This window comes from Lathyrus oleraceus, chromosome 6 (assembly GCF_024323335.1).
Source record: "Lathyrus oleraceus cultivar Zhongwan6 chromosome 6, CAAS_Psat_ZW6_1.0, whole genome shotgun sequence".
NCBI classification, from domain to species: domain Eukaryota; kingdom Viridiplantae; phylum Streptophyta; class Magnoliopsida; order Fabales; family Fabaceae; genus Lathyrus; species Lathyrus oleraceus.
In genome coordinates, this window is record NC_066584.1 from 142,028,207 (window position 1) to 142,051,833 (window position 23,627).

The window sequence follows — 23,627 nt, forward strand, 5'->3', positions numbered from 1 at the left end:
TAGTGATTGGATAAAATATATTGCAATCCACTTATAATACAAGTGATGACAAGGCTAAACGGAATTCTCCTTCCACCACTGGCACGGTCAGGCCTCCAATCTGCAGCACTTCCAAGTTTCAGACGTTGAATGGTTGTTACCACTTTCTCACCAAACAGCCACACAAAAACTAAACCAAAATCACTCTCAATTCAACTATCTAATTTTCCCCTTTTTCTTCCCATTCTACAATGCAAAACACCAACACTGGTTTTTCTATTCGCACCCCAACCTTCAAATTCCACACCGAACTCTCATCGTCGTGGTTCCCTTCATTCCCATTACTCTTCTCAACGTCGCCATGTTCAGCTCCTTCTGGCGATCCATCGATCGATTCTCCGTTCAACACTTCAAGTAAGTTCACTCATTAGGGTTTTGATTTCAGATCTTGATGCTCTGATTTTTTCTATGGCGCACTTTTTAGGTTTTTCTTGAGCATGCACTTGTTTCTTTTGAATAGTGTTTGTTAAGAATTTTTTCGGTGCTAATGGATCTTCGACGTTGTTGATGTTTCAGATGTGTAATTAGTGAACTGCAGAAAGTTAAAGTTGTGAACGAGCATAATAGGGTAACACGAGTTAATTTGTGTGCAATTCATCCTCTTTTTTTAGAAAGAAAACCATAATGCAATCTTGCTTGCTGTTTGCTGCAGGAATATGTGGTGGATTTATTGCAGTCTATTGTGGAGATAGTAACCTATGGTGATAGACAAGATCCCTTAATTTTTGAGTATGAATTTGTTGTTGAAATTTCATTTTTGATATTTTTTTGTTATTTTGGTGATAATAGTTTGTGACTGATGATAGTAAACATTTAGATGTTTCATGGAACACCAAGTGCTCGCTGATTTTGTACGCATACTTAAGACCAATGAAAATTCAAAGATTGACGCACCACTGCTTCAGTATCTGAGCATAATGATTCAAAACATGGATAGCGAACAAGCAATTTGTAAGATGGTTAATATTATTTGGTATCTCTGACCTGTTTAAGTATAATACTTAAACTTGATATCCGAATAAATTATTCATTTTACAAAACAGTGTTACTCTTTAGGTTTTTACTTAGTACTAGTACTTACTATGAATTGGTGTTTCATGTTTGCATGTTGCAGACTATTGCTTCAGTAATGGTTATATTAACAACATTATTTCGCATCCCTACAAATTTGACGGGGGAGACTTAGCTTCATATTATGTGTCTTTTCTAAGGTTGTGATTCTTTTTGCCTATCTCTACTTATAGATAGAGACATGCAGCTATATGTTTTATCTTTTTCCTCCTAGTCTCCTCTTTTTAGGTTTTTAATTGATAGCGGAGTAGTATTGTTTTAATCATTCCTGTCTTGTTATCATAATTTAATCTGAAAATTATTTGTTCTTGGTTGACTTCGTCATTCAGGGCTATTAGTGGTAAAATAAATGGAGACACACTTTGCCTCCTTGTGAAGGTTCATGGGGTAAGCTTAAACTCATAAATGTAATTGTTTGTTGCTGTGCTTAATGTTCTAGTTGAGCAATATATCAGTTAAAATTACACGTGCTTCCTGCCTTGTATAGTAGTAGTATGGGAAACCTTTTACATACCTTTTGTGAATATGATGCGAGGGAGAAACCATTCCTTTTAGGTCTCTACTAGCATTAAATATTTTTTGGTGAGAGAGTTAGTTGGTTTGGTGGATTAGTTGGATCGTCATATTTAGAAGAAATAAGACACGTTAGAGAGGGGCATCTGTCTTGTCATTTGAGAAAATGTTGAGGGCTTTAGGCTAGAGCGGTGCATACCCTCGTAGTTCAACATTATTGTTTTAACCATGGAGATTATCCATGTTCTTTCTAATGACATACCAAACTTCTATAACTATTAACTATGGTCTGCGGGAAGTGCACATTGAAGGATTCAAATAGTGTTAAGGGTAAGAAAAAATGAAGAAGCATATACTTGGATAATTGGATAACTCAGGAAAGAGATTGCAAAATTAGGAGAAAACTGACAGAAGAATGTTTTTGTTCTAAGGGAATGAGAATCTTGGGAGCTAGAAATGAAAGAAAAAAATGAAGGATTGAACATCAAGAACCAGGATTGCAGTGATAGAAGAGAACGTTGAAGCTAGAGTGATGAAACAAGAAAACACCAAGGCTCCATGAATAAGACGAGAGGCCGAGATGGAGATATTTCTTGTCTTTTGAGAAATTGTTGAGATCTTTGGTCTAGGGCGGTGTAGACCTTTGTAGTTGTACAATGTTGTTCTATTATAAAGGAGATTATCCATCTTCTCTTCTCTCTAATTAAATACCAGGGTTATCATCAACGTTATTATCAGTTAACTTGTAATGAAGATGCCTTTTTGCCCAGCTGAATTCGGCAACAAGTATTTAAAGATTCTCTTTGTTTCAACATTCAACTGCAGGATGCTGTAGTCTCCTTTCCCTTGTACACCGAGGCTTTAAGATTTGCATATCATGAGGAAAAGATGATTCAGACAGCAATACGTTCATTAGTTCTCAATATATACAATGGTATACTGCTCCTATTTTGCTTTGAACTCCCTATAAGCATGCTCTGGTGTAGTATGTGTTTCTAAATTTTACAATGCTTTTTGTCTTGGTTTTACAGTTAGTGATGACATGGTGTATCAATTTATATTGACTCCTCCGGTTTCCGAGTATTTCTCCGACCTAGTTCATAGATTAAGAGATCTATGCTTCTGCTTAGACACTATTCTTTATGATAAAGGGTATTTTCACGTTAACTTAAAGAGATAATTCTTGTTGCTTTAAATATGCTTGGATACTTCTAATTTCTGAAGAGCTAACTTCCACACATTGAAGCAGGGAGATAGAGATTCAAAAAAGAAAAAATGGGCTGATTCTTCAATCTGATAAAATTGTGGATGAACTGTACTACTTCAAAGACATTCTTAGTGTTGGCAAGCCACGTTTGACCAAACTGGTTACTGAAAATCTGCTGAATGGGCTTGTGTTTCCTGCACTATTCTCATTACTAGTTTCAAAAGATAATGATGTAAGCTGATGAGAAGACTTCATGTAAACTAGTCAACCTTGAATTTTAGGTTATTAGTTTTATACCATCTCTAGGTTGACTTTAATGTTCAAGTATGTTAATCATGATCGGGTTGTTCCCGCCAAATCCTGAGTGTTTAAACTATGGTAAATATTATGATTGAATGTGAATGCTTTCATTTGATATTCAAAACTTTATGCTCGTTCTATTTTCATTTTCTAAATCTTGTTAGTCTTACTTGTTAACAAGAAGAAAAGAGACTGTTGAAGTGAACAGTTATCTAGCATTTCTGGAAACAATGAAAATATCACAAGAACCATTTTCATTATTTTCTGAAGTGTTTTATCTTCTTTCCATCACAATGACTCACTTTAAAAGATTGTTTTCTCATTGTTGACAAATAAAACTAATACCAGTTTTAGGAAATGAATATAGAAAATATTTACTAAAATTAAACGGGTCCTTGCTTTTCTAAAATCACATAGTTCTGTTTTTCTTGTAATTGGAAAGAGTGGAAAAGATCCTTCACAAAATCCCACTTCTTATTGTTAAGCATTTCTTACTTTTGACTTCTGACTTGTAATTTAATGTCATTTTAGTTATATATTTAGGAACAGAGGACTGTCACATTGTCACACTCTAATAAAATTTTCCATTGTGTTTATGTTTTAGCTGATTCTTATGGTTTTCTAGCTAGTGAATTGGACTAAATCATTATAAATGGAAATGAATTTAAACAAATCTTGCTGGTGAAAACTCCTATATTCCAGTTCCTTTTGTCATAGATGACTTTTATCTCAACTTTTACCCACATGATGTGCTCATTGAAACATTTTCTTTGCCCCAGGAGTCAGGTTTATCTGCTGTCACTTCACTATATATTGTGTCCCGCCTTCTTCAAATTGTTGGTGGAAGAAGCATTGTTAACAATGTGGCGTGTGTTATCTTGTATCATTTTTTGAACTTAAATGCGACAGTTCGGAGTGAAGGGAATGCTATTGACGACCATGATGATGTTAAACCTTTTGCAAAGTGCCTGAGTGAAATTGAAAGAATTATATGTTATGCACCAGAGTTAAATGGAGCTGAGAGCATCACTGGGAACTATTTAGGTGCTCATTGGGAAGATTTCATGTCTGGTTTTAGAACTGATGAAATTTGTTCTAAAAGGTTGGTATTTTTGTTCTTCATATTTTATCATTGTTTCTTATGTGTAAATTCTATTATAGACTTTATATTGTTGAGATTGTTTTGTTCTGCCTTTGCTCTCGATCATCCATTACTTTCCATTTGTTTGTGTATATATGCCTGAAAGAAGAACCAGAGGGAAGTATGGGAGATAAGAAAAGAAACCTTATTTCATATTGGAAGGATCAGGTTACTGGAAGAATAGTAAATGTGGATAAATGAAATTCCCAGATAACTAGTAGTGCTTTAGAAGTAGTTGGCATCAGGAGAAAGCATCTACTGAGGCTGACCATTTATGTATTACGATCCTGCCTGTGTATCTAAATGTACATATAATGAAATTGCTATTGTTGCAGGAGGGGAATACTTGAATTTGTTTTCTCTGAGGATTGCAGACTATGGTTAGCATCTATATTTCTGTTGCTCATTTTGGCAGAAAGTAAAGGTATCGTTATTTCCGTCCCTTATGTATCCCAACAGTTGTCTTTTTGTATGTCATTAAATTAATTGTTTGTTGCTTTTTCATGCAAGTTTTGCAGATCTGGATTGTTCCTTGTGTCCAATAATAGGGCTATATGGGACTGGGGATGTTATGGTAAGTATTCATTGAATTGAACTGTACAAGATAGTCTTTAGAATGGCATACTAGTACTACAGCACATCCATTTCCATACCATGTTAAGGATCATGTATTTTTTTATGAATAAGTGTTGGTGTTTTTAACCATGCTGAAATATCTGTATGCAAGTACAATATTGCCTCCATTAATATTTACTAATGACTTCTGTTCTTGCTCACTCTCATATTTGAGGTTGGCAGGCTTCTACTCAATTCTTCTTCTTTTAAAATTAGTTTTTTTCCCCTAGTTACACACTCATTGTTGGAGAAATTACAAAAAAGAGAAATCTTAGTAAAAGTTGTATGAATTTCATTTCTTATTTTGTGTACAGGGAATGATTTCAAATCATATATTGACTACACAAATCCTGACTTTTTTTTTTTTTTTTTAAATTTTGAAGTTGAGAATTAAAAATAAAGTCAGGATTGGTATAGTCAATATATGATTTGAAATCATTCCCTATACACCAATCCTGACTAAGGAATTAAAGTAGAATAAAAACTGTATAAATCATATTTAATCAAATCTGTCTTAATTACGTGAACAAATCTCTACCAATTATATTACACAACACTCCCCTTCAAGTTTGTGAATAGTCTACCATTGCCAGCTTGCAAGTAACATCGTAACTGCTCTGTTGTAAGTCACTGCATGAATATATCTGCCAACTGAAGCCCTGAAGGGATGAATGCTGCAGCGGCTAAAAGACCGCTGTTCAATATCTCCTTGATGAAGTTACAAAAGGATAAAAACTGTACAAATCATATATTAACCAAATACTTTTGTTAATATTTGAGACTGGAAAAATGTCCTAATTATGGAAGCAAATCTTTATTATATTACACAGCACTCATCATCAACAATCTGAACAAATTTACTGAGTTAGTGGTTGATTATTCCCATACACAATTCATTTATACCAAATTATATTTCAAGTACTTTCCCCTGATTATTGAACTGAAAGCTGTTGGTGTTAGATGGACCATGTTATTGAATGTGATTTCTTTTTCTCTCTTCTTCGGTCTGTTTCAGATGCAAACTAATAGTTCGTCAACTTCTAAGCCTGCAGATGGTAGTATCTTCACTAGATTTATGCCTGAGGTATATATAACAATGTTAATTTAAATCTCTTTGATCAATGTATTCTTGGTTATCATATTTGTTATGTTGTTTTAATTTTCTCAAATTTGGTTCCATATAGCATACACAATGGTAACGAAGTAACCATGTCCTATTAAAATTAACAGATTGTAAACGCCCTCCTGAAGGTTTTGGGCTTCCAGCAATCCCTCTCTTCAATGATGCTATGGCATGTTGGATGGTGCTTACTAAGGCTACTTAGCCTCAATAGAGAAGGACTTAATAGTGATAATCTCCTCCTATTCACCGTAAGTATTCAACAACTTCAGTTAATTTCCGTAACACATATTGCAAGTGGATATCTGTTTGCTCAGAGTTCTACTTGTAGTTTTCTAATCAAATTATGGCTGAGCAAAATTAATACTAAAGTTCACTGGGTATAATTCATCACCATTTGTTTGTTAAAACCTCAAATATTGTGTGGGTATTAGTTTAGACAGCATGTCAGTTATCATGCAAAAAGTGTAACATCAATCTCACAATCAGATTATAAAAATGATTAAGCTAAAGTTTGAAAAAATTATGATTAAGTTGCAAGCTCACAAACCGGCATCTCCTAATGTGCCAGGAGTAGAGGCTCTGCCTGCACACTTGTCTTCTGATTTGAAGTTGATTAGTTAAGCATATAAATGAGCATATAACCGATTAAGTGGATTTATTGTAGAATATGTATGGAAGATTTTCAAAGAAAATAGATGACAACTTGGGTGAATGAGTTTGCATGGAGTGAAATCTGAACTTCAATACTAAGTCTAATATATATAAGATATTTCATTTTCAGTGACCTAAAACTCTTGCTAATTGATATGGCAATTTAATTATCTAATAGTACGTAAATGCAACATAAAGATGCATACATTATGCCAGAGCTGTGTCTTCTAATTCTGGAAAATTTGTTTCTATGGACCAACTGTTGTTGGAGAGAAGTATCAATATAAAATAAAACCATTCATAGACTCTCACCTGAAGGAAGGCCAATACCTATTGGTCAAAAGTGCAATCTTTTACTTTTACAAGGGACAAGATTCCCACCTAGCAAAGGGCAATATCATGTAGTTGATCTCCTTTCAAATATTGCATAATTTGGAGCACATATAAATGAATCTACTTTGGTTGGGACATGAATTGCCTGACCATGCTTACTTCAAAAGCAATATTTGGTTTAGTATGTGATAGGTATATAAGTTTTTTGACTAACCTTTAATTCATTTTGTTATCAATCACAAATATTTTCTTATGCGTTCCCCACCTTTATGCTTATATCAATAGTGTACTTGCAAGCTTGTATGTTGTCTTTCCAGTCTCTTGTAAAAGATCATTAATGTATTTCTGTCAATATATGAAGATTCCTTTCTACAGTAGGAAACTTCACCAATAAAATAATGTAGGTTATCAAGATCTTTCATATGAAATGAGACTTGTAAATGTTGTTTAAGTCGCTGAATAGAAGCATGATCTGAACCAATGAGAACCATATCATTAACATACAGAAGAAGTAGAACAATACCCTTTGTCATGCCATGAATAAATAGAAAGGAGTCATAGTGACTATGAGTAAAGGAGAACCCAAGTAAAGTGGAACAAAATTTCTCGTACCATGTTGCATCTATTTCAAACCGTATGAGGAGCGTTTAAACTTGCAAACACCCTTAGATGAAAATAATATATGTTGAGAGGAAGTCATATAAATATGTTCAGTCAGATCACCATGAAGAAAAACATTCTTCATATCCATTTGATAATTAGAAACACCTATATAGTTTAGAGTGCGAACAATTGTCATTTTGGTGATGCAAATGTCTCATCATAATTAGTTTCACATATAACACTCATTTGCAATCTATGGATTTTACAACAGGATGACAAGAGACAACATCCTATGTGAAATTCTCTTCAACATCTTAAAGCTTCTCATTCATTGTTTTTATCTAACTGTAATACTTTAATTTTCACCCCTAAGATCCCTTATCATTTGTATCATTTGCATAACATCAAGGTCATCAAATACTTTTGTGTATACCTTTATACTTTGCTAACCCCACAAAAATACAAAAAATATGTCTTGCTTTGCTTTGTTTGCAAGTTAGGGTTTTGGCATCAAGAAGTTCAAGGGATGGATCAATCAAGGCTTAGTGTGATCATAAATATTTCAAGATGATCAAGAGTTCCCTCCATCAACAATCAAAGTTTGTACTCACCTCAATTCAAGTTCATCAAGCCACAATTCATCTGGCACTCCAAATTAGGGGTTTTTGGTCAAAGTCAGCTCAATGTTGACTCTTTGACCAAAACATGATCCTATGGCTTGAGGCATGGTCCAATGTCCTCAAATGTGTCCTTATAACCCACTCATATAATTCAAATGGCTCAAGAAGTTAGGTTCATGAGCAGATGAAAGTTTTGAACACAACTGGTGAAAAGTCAACCAATGTCTAAAGTCAAAGTTTGACTTTTAAGATTTTTGGTCAACTATGGACTTTTAAAGTCAAGGATCATGAAAATATGATCAATAAAATCATTTGATCAAGTTTAATCAAGAAAATCAAGATTACTTGCAAAAGGGGCAAAGATGGAGAATTTGGAATTTTCACCAAGTCCCTAAAAATCATGTCAAAGTAGTCAATTTTCCAAGGCCATAACTTGTGATCCAAGTCACCATTTTCTTTGCTCCAATGATCAAATTAAAGGTCTTACTTCATACTTTAATTTTGTCCTAGCTTTCCAAAAAGGGGCAAAGATGGAGAATTTGGAATTTTCACCAAGTCCTTAAAAATCATGTCCAAGTAGTCAATTTTCCAAGGCCATAACTTGTGATCCAAGTCACAATTTTCCAAGGCCATAACTTGTGATCCAAGTCACAATTTTCTTTGCTCCAATGATCAAATTAAAGGTCTTACTTCATACTTCAATTTTGTCCTAGGTGATGAAATCCCCAAAAATGTATGGATGAGGAGATATGGGGCCATGGAGTGGAGGATTTATTTGCTTTTAAAGTGATAAAACACTTAGTGAAATTTTCAGCATGATGACCTAGTCAAATGACTAATTTTATGCCAATTTTCACCAAGATCCCAATTGATTCAAGGAAAACTTAAAACATGAAAGTTGTAGAGGATGTTTTCAGCTTTCCATAAAGTCCAAGATCACAAATTTATCACACTTGAACTTTGAGTTTCGAAGAAATGAACATAGCCTTCAAAAACTGAAATTTATGTCATTCAGTTGAAATTTAGGTCATGTCTTTGAGAGACTTGAATATTAAAATGCACAAATTTTGACCCTAAGATACCACAATGATGCTTATGATATAATGTGAATGCAAGACTCTGAATTCCGTGGGTATTGATGCCACATGAGACACACTACTGTTGGAGAAACCAAGTAGAGAGAAGAGGGACTAACATCAGGGAATAGTACCAAAGGCTAATAAACTGGAGAAAGTGTTTAAATTACTGGGGTAAAATTAACACTCCACCGGGGAACGAGAACGTAAGTTCTGATAATTGAATGAGAACCAACTTTCAATATTGGAAAAAGGATCCAATTTCTTCTTTAATAGACTTTCATTTGAGAAAAGGGTGATAACTAAATGGGAGATGGGAACCAATGACTCCACCGGGGATCTTCAAAATAAATTTCTCAAGTAAAGAGAAAATAACATCATTTGAAAGGAATCTCGTCAAACTTCTCTAGCGGGAATTTTTCGGAGAGATAGCCATTTGATGAGAGGATGATTTTTGATAACAGACTTACTAGGGAAAGTGCCATTAGCCGTAGTTAACTTCATTCTGGGGAGGATAAAAAAATCTCGTAACAAATTATCTCAAATAAGGAGAAAAGCAAAAGTGATAATTTTCGACAAACTTCTCTGACAGGATTTTTCCGGAGAGATAGCCATTTGACGGAAGAATAATTGATATGTTGATAAACTTCAATTGGGGAATGGACAGACTTCTCGGAGAAGAGACTGTCATTTGTCATTCAGAACGAAACAAGCTTTTTAAATAAGAGACCGCCACTTGTTGTCGGATAATAAACTTCAACCATGATTCGGGTTGTATGCCACAAATGGGTTTCCATTTCTTCTTTAATCAAGTATTCCACTTGAAAAGGATAAATAAAATTCAACAAACTATTCGGGTTGTATGCCGCGAACGAGTCTCTGTCTCTTCTTTAATAAAGTATTCCACTTGAAAAGGGTAAAAGAGCTCCAACAGACTTCTCTGACGGGAGTTTTCCGTAGAGATAACCATTTGGTGAAAGGACCTCACTGGGGATAGACGGATAGACAAACTTCTCGGAAAAGACTTCCATTTGTCATCCAAAACGAAACAAGCTTCTCAAATAAAGAGACCATCACTTGTTGTCGAATAAATTTCCACACGATTCGGGTTGTAGGCCACAAATGTGTTTCAATTTCTTCTTTAGTCAAGTCTTCCACTTGAAAAGGGTAAATAAACTTCAACAAATGATTCAGGTTGTATGCAGCGAACGAGTCTCAGTCTCTTCTTTAATCAAGTATTCCACTTGAAAAGGGTAAAAGAGCTCCAACAAACTTCTCTGACGGGAATTTTCCGGAGAGATAACCATTTGGTGAAATGACTTCACTGGGGATAGACAAACTTCTCGGAAAAGACTTCCATTTGTCATCCAAAATGAAATAAGCTTTTTAAATAAAGAGACCGCCACTTGTTGTCGAATAAATTTCCACACGATTCGGATTATATGCCACGAATGAGTTTCAATTTCTTCTTTAATCAAGTCTTCCACTTGAAAAGGGTAAATAAACTTCAACAAACGATTCGAGTTGTATGCCACGAATGGGTTTCAGTTTCTTCTTTAATCAAAACTTCCTCTTGAAAAGGGCAAATAAACTCTAACAAACTTCTCTGACGGGAATTTTTCGAAGAGATAAGCATATGGTGATAACCTCAATGGGGAAATGCGTAATTGTCTTCCGCAAACTTCTATGACAGAATTTTTCGGAGAGATAGCCATTTAATGAAAGACCATACTGGTGGTAGACAAACTTCTCGAAAAAGAGACTGCCATTTGTCATCCAAAACGAAACAAGCTTCTCAAATAAAGAGACCACCATTTGTTGCAGAGTAATAACCTTCAAAACAAAATTCTCTGACGGGAATTTTCTGGAGAGATAACCATTTGATGGAAGAATAAGGAAGTCGATATGTGTGCTAACTTCACTGGGAAGAGACAAACTTCTCGGAAAAGAGATTTCCATTTGTCATTCGAAACAAAATCCGAGAACAAAACAAGTTTCTCAAATAAAGAGACTGCCACTTGTTGTTAGGTAGGGATTTCAAAGGGAGTGTTACAAGAACAATGCTGGGGAACAAAATTCGTCTTTGATGGGGAACCATAAACAAGTTTTTCAAGGGGGATCGAAGTATTTGGAGGTACAAAATAAATGTACCATTAATCTAGGTTTTTACGGCCTAGAGAGAATCAATATCAGACCTGTCAGAGATCGGGTTCAATCCAGGAATAAACTGGAGAGGGATAGTCAAACAAGACTCTTCTCAATGAGGAATGATCTCAAATTAGGGATTTATCCTATCCAAGTATGGAAAAAAGAGCTAAAGCAAAATCTTCCACGAGGAATAAACTCAGTGGGGATTTAGAAAGGGTATACATTTTCTGCTTAAAATCGACGACTCTACTGAAGAGAGGAAATATATATCACTTGGGGGATAAACGCAACCAAGTTAAGTAAAGCAATACAGGGGATGCAATATGAATATGAATTATGAGTTTAATTACACATGATGTATATGCATGCTTGAATGCGTATTATGTTTATGCTGACAAAACAGGAAATAGTAGATGAACTGAAGATGAAATAAACATTCCAGTACAAATGAACACTCTGCTAATCTCAACAGGATGGAAACCTCACTGGAGATAAAACAAGAAGTCGTCAATGAAGTAAAGTTTGCCTTTAAGCCCAATCTTCTCTGGGGATATTAACATAATGGTGTCAAATGGAGGGAATGTCTGCTAAAGAAGCAAGAATCATCCACTGCTGCAATTTCATTGGGGATAATAAAGACATTATTTTAAGAAAGCACTGAGCTCCGCACATCAGGATCCAACCTTTTATGGGCTTACTGTTGACATTCCTTATTGTGTTCATAAATTAAAAGAAACACACGCACACTTAAAAGCAAGAACAAAATATTTTAAACTTTTTGTTTCAAGAATTTCTTATCAAAAGTAAAAAAAAGTCATTTTGCAAGAAGGAAGTAAAATAAGAGTTGCAAACAAATGGATAAAGTCTCGAAGCTTATTGAAGGAATGGTAGTCCGCAAATGGTGGGACTCTATAGATCATTTACAAAGATGAAAAATGGTAAATACAAGAAAATGCTACATTAAAATACAATGGTCACTATCAACTTTGAAATCCATTGTGTTCGAACTTCTGAAGAGAGTAATTTGATTGAGAAAACTTTGATGGGCGAGGTTGCTTTAAGTTGATCAAGTCTGGCCTGATGCAGTTACTTGCCATAATCCCTAACTTTTGTCTAGATTGCCTTTTGCAGGTGTTAATCTATCAGGATAATCATTTTCTGTTTATGTCTCTAACTTTTGCTTGGACCGTTCTTTCGGGTTTTAGGCCCACCGAGACGCTTTTTTTTTGCCTAAGCTGCCCTTTCGGGTTTTCAACTTAGCGAACTGTTCTTTTATTTTTTTAGGAGAAGTATTTCCTGACTGCATCGACATTCATAGGACGAATGCGCTCCTCACTATCCATGGTCGTAAGGATTAAAGCACCGTCAGAGAATGCTCTCTTAACAACATATGATCCTTCATAATTAGGATTCCACTTGCCCCTAGAATCAGTAATGAAAGACAAGATCTTCTTGAGTACGAGGTTGCCTTCTCTGAACACACGAGGTGGAACCTTTTTATCAAAAGCTTTCTTCATCCTTTGTTGATACAATTGACCATGACATAAAGCCGTCATCCTCTTTTCTTCAATTAAATTCAACTGATCAAATCTACTCTGACACCATTCAACCTCAAACAATTCTGCTTCCATCAAGAATCTTATTGACGGAATCTCAACCTCCACGGGGAGCACTGCTTCCATGCCATATACAAGAGAGAAAGGGGTTGTCCCAGTTGAAGTGCAGACGAATGTACGATACTCATGTAGAGCAAAAGGGAGCATCTCATGCTAGTTCTTCTAAGTCACAACCATTTTCTGGATGATCTTCTTTACATTCTTATTCGCAGCTCCAACGGCCCCATTCATCCTGGGCCTGTAAGGAGATGAGTTATGGTGTTCAATCTTGAATTCTGCACACATTTCTTTCATTATTTTATTGTTCAAGTTTGATCCATTATCAGTAATGATCTTACTTGGAACACCATAACGATAAATTAGTTGATTCTTGATAAATCGGACCACCACTTGCTTGGTTACATTGGCGCACGATGCAACTTCGACCCACTTGGTAAAGTAATCAATGACCACTAGAATGAAGCGATGTCCGTTCGAAGCTTTAGGTTCTATCATACCAATCATGTCAATTCTCCACATAGAGAAAGACCAAGGAGAGGAGATAACGTTGAGAAGAGTTGGAGGTACATGAATCTTATCAGCATAAACCTGACATTTATGACACTTCACATATTTGCAGCAGTTAGATTCCATTGTTAGCCAATAGTAACCTGCTCTTAGCATCCTTTTAGCCATTGCATGTCCATTGGCATGGGTACCAAAGGATCCTTCATGAATTTCTGTCATCAGCATGTCTGCTTCGTGTCTATCCACGCATTTGAGCAAGACCATGTCAAAGTTTCTCTTGTACAACACGTCTTCATTAAGAAAGAAGGTACCAACCAACCTTCTAAGATTCTTCTTATCTTTGTTTGATACCCCAGGTGGGTACTCTTGTCTTTGAATAAAACATTTAATATCATGATACCATGGTTTGTCATCAATGATCTCTTCTGCAGCGAACACATGAGCAGGTCTGTCAAGGTGCATAACATTTATTGTGGGCACATCATTCCACCGGTTCACAACAATCATGGAGGATAAAGTTGCCAGAGCATCTGCTATCATTCTCCTCACGAGGTATATGATGAAATTCAATTTGGTTGAAGAAAGTTGACAGCCTCCTCGCATAATCTTTGTAAGGAATCAGACCAGGCTGATGGTTTCCCATTCTCCTTTGATCTGATTAATCACCAAAGTTGAATCTCCATATACATCCAGAATTTTGATTCTCAAGTCGATAGCCTCTTCAAGATCCATAATGCTCGCTTCATACTGTGCCACGTTGTTCGTAAAAGTGAATGTCAATCTTGCGGTAAATGGAATATGAGAACCTTGAGGAGTGACAATGACTGCCCCAATTCCATTTCCATAAGCATTAACAGCTCCATCAAATATCAAGCCCCAACAGGATTCTGGATCTGCCCTTTCACTTGGCAACGGTTCATCATAATCTTTCGCTTATAAGTACATTACATCCTCATCGGGGAAGTCAAATTGAATGAATTGATAGTCGTCAATTGGCTGGTGAGCTAAATGGTCAGCCAAGATACTTCCTTTTATTGCAAATTGCCAGAGCATCTACTATCTGATTCTCTTCTTTGATCTTGAGAGCCATGTCTGAGCGTGTTCTTCTTAATTTCTATTTGACTGGTGGACATTTTGAGTTGATTTAAAGCCTCATCCCGTTTGCTGAGTTCTAATGCCACAACAACAACCTTTGTTTCATTGCTCAAAAATCTCACTAGGGTGGGATGCGACCTTCCATAAACCACCTCAAATGGGGACTTAACAATAGATACATGATAGGTGGTGTTGAATTAGTATTCTGCCCATGGTATCCAGTAGGACCATGACTTGGGTTGTTCAGAAGCAAAGCATCTAAAGTAACTCTCTAGTCATCGATTAATAACCTTAGTTTGCCCATCAGTCTCAGAGTGATATGCAGAGCTCATTTTGCAATCTTGCCATAATTTTGATGAATTTCCTATAGAATCTAGTTAATCCCAAAAATCCACGTACCTCTTTACATTTTTGGAAACATGCCAATCTTTGATAGACTGAACCTTACCCGGATTCATAGACACACCTTGACCAGATATAATGTGACCCAAGTAATCAGTTTGATCACAACGAAACGAAACTTACATTTAGCCTTATTAGTTGCAAAACAATTAGACACCAACACCGCTGATACTTGTTCTAAAAGCTTTTGACGGGCTAACATATCTTTACTATAGACTAGAATATCATAAAAAAAGACCTAAATAAATTTTCTCAAGAAAGGTCTAAATATGTCGTTCATGGTTGATTGAAAAGTAGTTGGTGCATTCATCAATCCAAAAGGCATAACAAGGTACTTATAGTGTCCATTATGAGTCCTAAAGGCAGTCTAATGGATATCCTCATGGATCCTAATCTGATTATAGCCCGCTTTCAGATCCATCTTAGAAAAAATACTGGCTCCAAAAAATTCATCTAATAACTCATCTACTATGGGAATGGGATACTTATCTGGAATAATAGCTTTGTTTAAGGCTTTATAGTCCACACACATTCTCTAACTGTTGTCCTTCTTTTTGACAAGAATAACAGGGCTGGAGAAAGCACTCATACTAGGCCTGATGACTCCTGCTTCCAAAAGCTCAAGAACTTGCCTCTCAATTTCTTCCTTCTGATGATGAGGATACTTGTAAGGCCTAACACTGACTGGCCCATGATCAGGGAACAACTTGATTTGATGCACTTGAGGCCTCTTCGGTGGAAGTCCGATGCTATTTTTGAACACCTCTGAGTAATGACTCGAAACCCCAATCAACTCTTGATTCAAACTACCATCTCTTACTTCTTTCTCAAATTGGGACATCCACCACTCTCCTTCCAATCCTTCTTGTCTGCCTTCCAGAAATGAATTTAGAAAACAATGTCTGTCTTTGCTCTCTCCCTGTCCTTGAAAAGTTATAGATCTCCCTACATGCCAAAACTGCATAGTGAAAGCTTTCAAGTCCATCATCACCTTCCCTAAAGTGCATAGCCATGAAACTCCCAGAATAACATCCAACCCACCAAGGTTCAATACCATCCACCATGACCTCCATAGAACCTAGATTTACTTTGACTCCTTTGCAAGCTCCTTGTGACAATACCTTATGTTCATCTCCCAATTTCATAGGAGTGATACACAAACCCAAAGCAGAGGTTAGCTTGGAAGAGACGAAGTTGTGGCTAGCTCTACTATCCACCAATACCACCACATCAATGTTCTCCAATTTACCTCTAATCTTCATCGTGTTATACTCCCTCATGCTTCCTAAGACTTCAATAACCTTGCATTTTGCCTCCACTTCTTCTCCTCCTCTACTGCTTCTTGAGTTTCTAGTGAAACAACAATTTCTCCTTCCTCATTCACACCTTCCCCTTCACCCAAGATCAATAGCCTCAAAGATTTCTCAGGACATTTATGAAGTGTTGGATGGAATTTGTCTCCACACTTGAAGCACAAACCCTTTGCCCTTCTCTCAGCCATTTCATCGTTCAGAATACTCCTAAACCCCTTCCATCGCTCCGACGACAATCGTTTTGGCATGTTAGATGGTCGTTTTCAGCCTTTCACCCCGTCGAAAACAAAGACGAGCTTGAGTATGGGCTAGTGCCCACCAAACCCATTTTGTTACTCGGGTTAGATCCACTAGGATTAGTGAATCGGGTTGTATCCTTTGGACTCGGGTTAGATCCGCCCCGACTGTTAAACATAAGCCCAACCCTTTCGTGGCGACCCACATGATCACCTCCATTCTTCTTCCTGTAAAGTCGATTTCCATTGTCATCTTCTTCGTTTAATTCATCCTCCACATCTTTCGCGATTCGCATTATCTGCATCCGTGTCACAAAATTCAGCATACGAACTCGCCTACTCATGTGAGGTTTCAGCCCACTCATAAAGTAACCCAAAGATTGCTCATGAGGTAACCTTCTAACCTGTGAAGGGAGATATTCGAAAGCTTCCACAAACTACTCAACACCCCCTGTTTGACGAAGTGTCGATAGTTCTTTAAATGGATTCTCTAGTTGTCGCCCTTCGTAACGTGCGATCAATGTCTTCTTCAACTTTTCCCACGACAATTCATCCTCTGTCTCCATCTAGAGGTTGAACCAGTGTATCGTTGAGTCTTCCATGCTCAGTCGAGCCAGCTTCACACGCATTTCATCCGTAGTGTTTTGCACATCAAAATAAATTTCAGTCTGTGATCCAAGCCACGTGACCTCACCTTCAAATAGTGGCAACATCACCTTCTTGGCGGAAAGACGAGATTCAACTTGTGATGATTCTCCCACAGGGTTCTCAGTCCCCTGATTCACTCCCTTCTGAATGATTTGTTTGCTCAATTTCACTCATAATCAAACTCTGTTGTTGCATTTGCGGAGTTAACGATTTCAACGTTATTTGCACGTCACCCATCTGAACTTCCAATGCATCAATTTGGTCTCCCATTTGAGAACGTCGTTGCATATACCGTCGTCAGAGAACGGTGGTTATTGATTTGGTAAGTCAGACCAATTGATATTTATGTGTGTGAATATTTGGATAGAACAATAACAATCTGAATAGAAATATGATGAAAGCTTGTAATTGTATTAATGGTGTTGACAATTACAGAGCAAAAATTAAGGAAAAAGGTATCAAACTAATAGGGAGATACCACAGTCCCTCGCCCAAATCACTAACCAAGTGACCCCATAATAATAACAAAATTCTCTTTTGCTACCTTATTCTCTCACTTACTATTACTTATATAGTTATTACTCATGCATCCCATGCACCAAACTAACACCTCATCATTCTTTCCCTTTTCCTTTCTCCCTAGTATAGACTTTCCATATCTTTGGTTTGGGCCCGTAGTCAGGGCCCGTAGTCAAGGCCCATAGTATAGACTCTCCATATGGAATGCCTTTATCGAATGTTGTGTTGGTCGTGGAGGAAGCATGGAACAATAAGAGATAATATGACCCTATCTTGACTCGAATCAGGCAATTTGGGATTCGAATCAAGCTTATGTGATTCGTGTCATAGATGTTGTGATTCAAATCATGACAATATGAAAACAATTTCTAGACATTCTGTAATGCTGATTCGAGTCATAGAAATGTGTAATTCGAATCATACTTCCAGAGTCTCAATTTTTGAAAGTGTTTTCGAGATTCCAATCTTGTCATGACCATTCTCAAAATTAATTCTTGATCCAAAACTTTGACAAATTGACTTAGATACATATTGCTTAACTATAATCAAAACACTTTCATTTATGCATACTTAAAAATACGGATTTTAAATTCAACCCTAAAATGCGCAATCATGTGAGGAGACTCAATACTGATATAAACAAAACCAAAAGGTAAAAGACAAGCAATCAAAACATAAACCGTTAGGAGGCAGAGGCAATACAACTTCACAATAGGGTTAAACGTAGTTGCTACTGTACCCAAAACACGACACCAGGGAAGAACAAACTTGCAATGCACAAGCTACAACCAAGACATTACTAGTGCAGTCAAGATCAATGGTTAGTTGAACGTGGTCCATGGTTCACACATGCAAAAACTTTGCTCTGCAACATTGGATGCGAGGGAGTGCAAAAAAATTAACAGAAGCAGTTTTGAAAAAACGGAAGTAACCCGAATCAATTTGTCTAACTGAGTCCGCTATTAAAAAGTTTGAATTTGCGAAATTGTAATCACGGTATAAAAATGAATCACAAATTGATCAAAAATAATTATTCACAACCTATTGAATGCAAAGCTACAAGGACAATCTATTTTCAATGATCAAACACACAAAATCTATTAAGACAAATTATCGAACATTTTGTGTACAATCGATATTGTTTGGAAATTTATGTGGTTTTGTTGATCTTAAAAGTCAATCACAATCTAAAGGATTGTGATCAACTCAACAACACCTCTTTCAAAATGTATTAAAAAATATTGTCCAAACGAATTGATCGTACGATCGATGAATTCAACAATTTGCAAACGGAAAATAAAAGAGATAGAGGGAGAGAGAGAGAGTACACAAGGATTTGTTATGGCAGTTCTCCAATCGACCTCGCTATGGGTAAGTCTGCCCTCAATTCAAACTCGAATTGAGATAATGAAATTAACCTTACTTTGCAAAAGTATGTATACAAGAGAGATGTAGCAATCCAATCCTACAAACCCTAAGTTTGATGTTAATTCTGACACCTTCTCTTCCCTTTATCAAAGCTTGATCAAGTAACCCAACAATGCCGGTTTGATTCACCGTCTCACGCTACTTCTTTGCAAGAAACCCCTTGTTTTTCAAAGCTTTCACTCGATCGAATCCAAACTGTGAATTGTTATAACCCAAGATTTACCAAAGTGATCCACCGTCTCACGCTACTCCTTTGCAAGAACCTCCCGTTCTTCAAAGCCTTCACTCGATCAGATCCAAATTGCGTAATCTTGTCCAAAACCTTCAAATCCCTAAACGATTTTGAAGGAAAATCCCAACTCGTTTTTCTTATTTGAAATCCTCAAAGATCTCAACCCAATTTACAATTCAACAAATCCTAAATTAGAGACGTTATCAACCCTAAGTCTAGATGACACCCAAACAAAGAATGATTATGTGTAATTTGTTTGTGTGTATGCATAAAATGAGGTTGAAGATGTCAACCCTAATTCTAGATGGCACCCAAACAAAGAATGATTATGTGTAGTTTGTTTGTGTGTATGCATAAAATGAGGTTGAAGATGATGAGAATGTTTTGAAATCCCGGTTTCATGTAGATTTTCTCTAGAACCTTGCTCTAGAACCTTATTAGAAATGATGCATGTATGAAATATTTATATGCATGCATGTTTGGAGGCAAAAGGAATGCAAAAGATTTGAAAAGTTACGAGTTTTTGAAAAATTTCGTTGCATGAGCCGACCTGTGTAAGCCATGTGCCGACCTGTATAGGTCATGTGTCCTATAGGGGCGGCACATCAAACCGGAGCTACGGGTTTTAAAAATGCAGACATGTGCCGACCTGAAAAATGGATGTGTCGGCAAAGACAAATTTTTCTTCCATGTGTCGACCTGAAACATGTATTTGTCGACACATAGTTAGTTTTGCCCATAAACCTTGTTTTTGATGCATGAAATCTTTTCCAACTTATTTCTAAATGTTTTTATGCTTCCTAATGCTAAGATGCACATTGAGAATCAGAGGATACCATCGAATATACATAAACGCTAATGTATCCTAATTTTGATATCATCCAAAATACATATAACGGAAAAGTACACTCACCTTAATATATATTGAAAATAGAATCAACAACAGTCCTTTCAGTTTAGGGATTGAAATTTGAATTAAAAAACTGCATAATCTATCTTAGGAGACTAGGAAAACAGGTCATCTTGGAATAAACAAAAACAATGAAAGTTAATTACTGTAAACATCTTGATTTTCTACTAGTTTGTTTTGGGAAGATATATTCTAAAAGCCATAGTTTGGGGCAGTACATGATTGTTTTAATCTGCATGAGGATTATAGCTTTATGTGGTTGATTTATTATACCCTTAGTTTTTGATATGATATACATGCTATAGGAATTAAGTATTTGATTTATCCATGCCATTGTTACTTCCAAATATCAAGTTATATTTATGAACCCAAAGTTTCTAAAGTTTTATAGTTTCTAGTTTCCATTGGCAGACTTTATATGATCAGTCTCGTGCACACTTTCTGAAAGAACTTGATGGAATTTGGTTTGATCATATTCCAGATGCTCTAAAAATTGAATGGGAAAGCTGTATAAGAGGTATTTATTACTTGGTTTACTTTTAGATTGAATATGCCGACCCCACTTAGTGGGATAAGGCTTATTTGTTGTACTTTTAGATTGAATATATATTTGTTGCGTTGCTTGTTTTTTTATCAGTTAAAAGTCGTTATATGCTTAATATGGCTGAACAAATTGCATAGATTTTGTAACAAGAAAATGGAAGGAAAGTTCTTGTTGAATATTGACATTTTATTTTTGGACCGAGTCCAGTAGCATCCCTTAATTCAGGTAGTTATAGGCATGGCAACGGGGCGGGTCGGGGACGGTTTTTACTTTCCTCAAACCCAAACCCAAATTCCCAAACAATCCCCGTTCCCCATCCCAAACCCAAAAAGGGATGGAAAATTAAAACCCAAATCCGTCTCAAATGAGTTCGGATATCCCCGCCCCGTCACCATCCATTTAGTGAAATCAATTTTTTAATAGAAATATTTTTTTAAAATCAAATTACATTACAAATAATAAAATAAAACAATCTAAAAAAATTCCATAAATACATTTTGAATATTTTAAATAATTAATACAAATCAAAATATTAAAATATTGGTCACTTATTTAATATTCTAAATCATCAAAAATAAATAATAATATACATAGTGAAATAAACGGGGCGGGTTCGGGGGCAGGTTCGGGGTGGGCACTAGTGTCCCCATTGCCCGACCCATCCCCATATTTTATAATCGGGGAAAATCCAAACCTAAACCCAAACCCAGTCAAAGCGGGTTTTCCCCGTTAACTTCAGGGCGGGTTCGGGTGGGTACCCGTGGGTACGAGTTATATGTTAGCCATGCCTAGGTAGCTAAGCATGTTTGTTTGGATTAGGCTGGGGAAGAAAAAAGAAATTATCTTTGACAAATTATACATATTTTCCTCTAATACACATTCCTCATTTTGCATACAGCTCTTGAACAGTCTTCTCACTATAAGAATCCATTATTCATTTTGGAGCTTTCTCTTCACCAACAATCGATCAATGGTATGGTATTATTATCTTTGCATGAACTATAAGTCGTTTAATGAATTGGTATTTTCTTGTCGATAGTAAACACTATCAGGTATTGATTACAATTTCATTAAGAGTAAATTGATGTCTATAACAGGAGAAACATCTTCATATTTTGCTTGGCAAAGGATGGATGATGCAATGAAGGTGTTTTTATTTACTCTGTCCAATTGACTTTCATAGTATTAGTTTTACAATTTAAGGATCATTTGTTACTATCTATTATACACCCAGATGGGTGTTTATTTTCAACGAGGATACGAAACTTAAATTGACTTGTACTTTTCACCTTAGTATTATTAGAAATTGAATTCTCTGCGGTCAAAGTGATTGCGGAGTTAATCTAAGCCATTGAAAAAACTAAACAATTTTTTTACTGATGTGTTTTGAGCCATTGGATTTTTACACTAACGGTTCATATTTGCCCAACAAATGTTTTTTTTCTTTCTGAATGGTAAACATTGTCCTAGTTGATTACTAACGACACGAGAGTTCAAGTGACATGGATCACGTGTAGTTGCACATAGGATTCAAGCAATAAAATATGATCCGGTGAAATGGACAAATGCTTGCTGTGTAATTTGTAATCAGAAAGTACCACGAGTTCACCCCGACCTGTGCATGTATATTTCTGATTTTAATGGCTGGTGTTAATTTCATCATGTATTTTAGTGTCTCATCTCTATAATTGTTGAAGAAAAACTTTGATACTAGTTATTTACCCAGGCATTTATTCTCCACTTCCAGCTGAGCACATTCATTTTCAAAAGTGTATTGGCCGAGAAGCCATTGTTGAACACTATTGTCACTTCTACCAATGATTCTGGGGAAATCCAAACTTCAGATGTTTCATCTACTAGCTTTGGGTCCAATGTTTCTTTGGGTGGGCATCATAATTTTAAACTTGGTTGTACCTGTGGCATCAATTTTTACTTTTGTTGAATTTCTAATGTGGTGTAACTTCTGCAGAATCCGGAATTCCATGCCAGATTGCATTTTCAAATTCTGAAATTAGGGATGTATATGTAATACCAGTAGCATACGGTATGGTTGGAAAGTTGCTTCTTGCAGAGAAACACCCATTTCGTAGTCGACATGGAGTTGTGATTGCAATTGCTCCACTGGCAGGGTTATGTGTAAGTCAATATTGTCTTAATTTTTTGCTGGTCGGGGAGCCTAGGTTCTGAGTTTTTTTTTTCCGTTTGATACAGCCTAAAATTGATGAAGACCACCCCTCGTGGTTGCTTCTTCGAATAAGAAATTTTGACCCACAGTTTTATACAATTAAAGTCAGAGAAGACAACCTAAGCATGGCCGATCATTTGGCTGATGGGAGATGGACCCTAGGCTTCCCAAATGAAAAAGCATGCAAGGAAGCTCAATTTGCAATTCTAAATGAAGTTACCAAGCAGAGATCAGCGGTGGAGTACATGCTTGCTCCATTACTTCAGAATGATCTCGGATTAGCCGTAGACAAAGGTAGTTAAAGTTGTGATAATGAGTTACTGAGTTTAGAATTTTCCTCCCTTAGAATTATTGTCTGTTCTTCATCTTTCAGTTTTGTGTAATCAGGATATAAGGTTTAAGTTGCATGTAGTAACTGATATTAAACTGTACAGTATTTCTCGGATATATACTTACCAATAGTATGTCTCTAGCAGATGTCTCTAGTTCTCGGATATATGCTTGTTATCTTAATTCCCTTGAATAATTAGCTGCTACCATTTTCACTGTTTA

General features: G+C 36.2%; 1 pseudogene; it reads left to right on the forward strand.

Moving 5' to 3' along the window:
- LOC127097972 (protein TRANSPARENT TESTA 9-like) lies at window positions 1–23,627 on the forward strand (annotated as a pseudogene).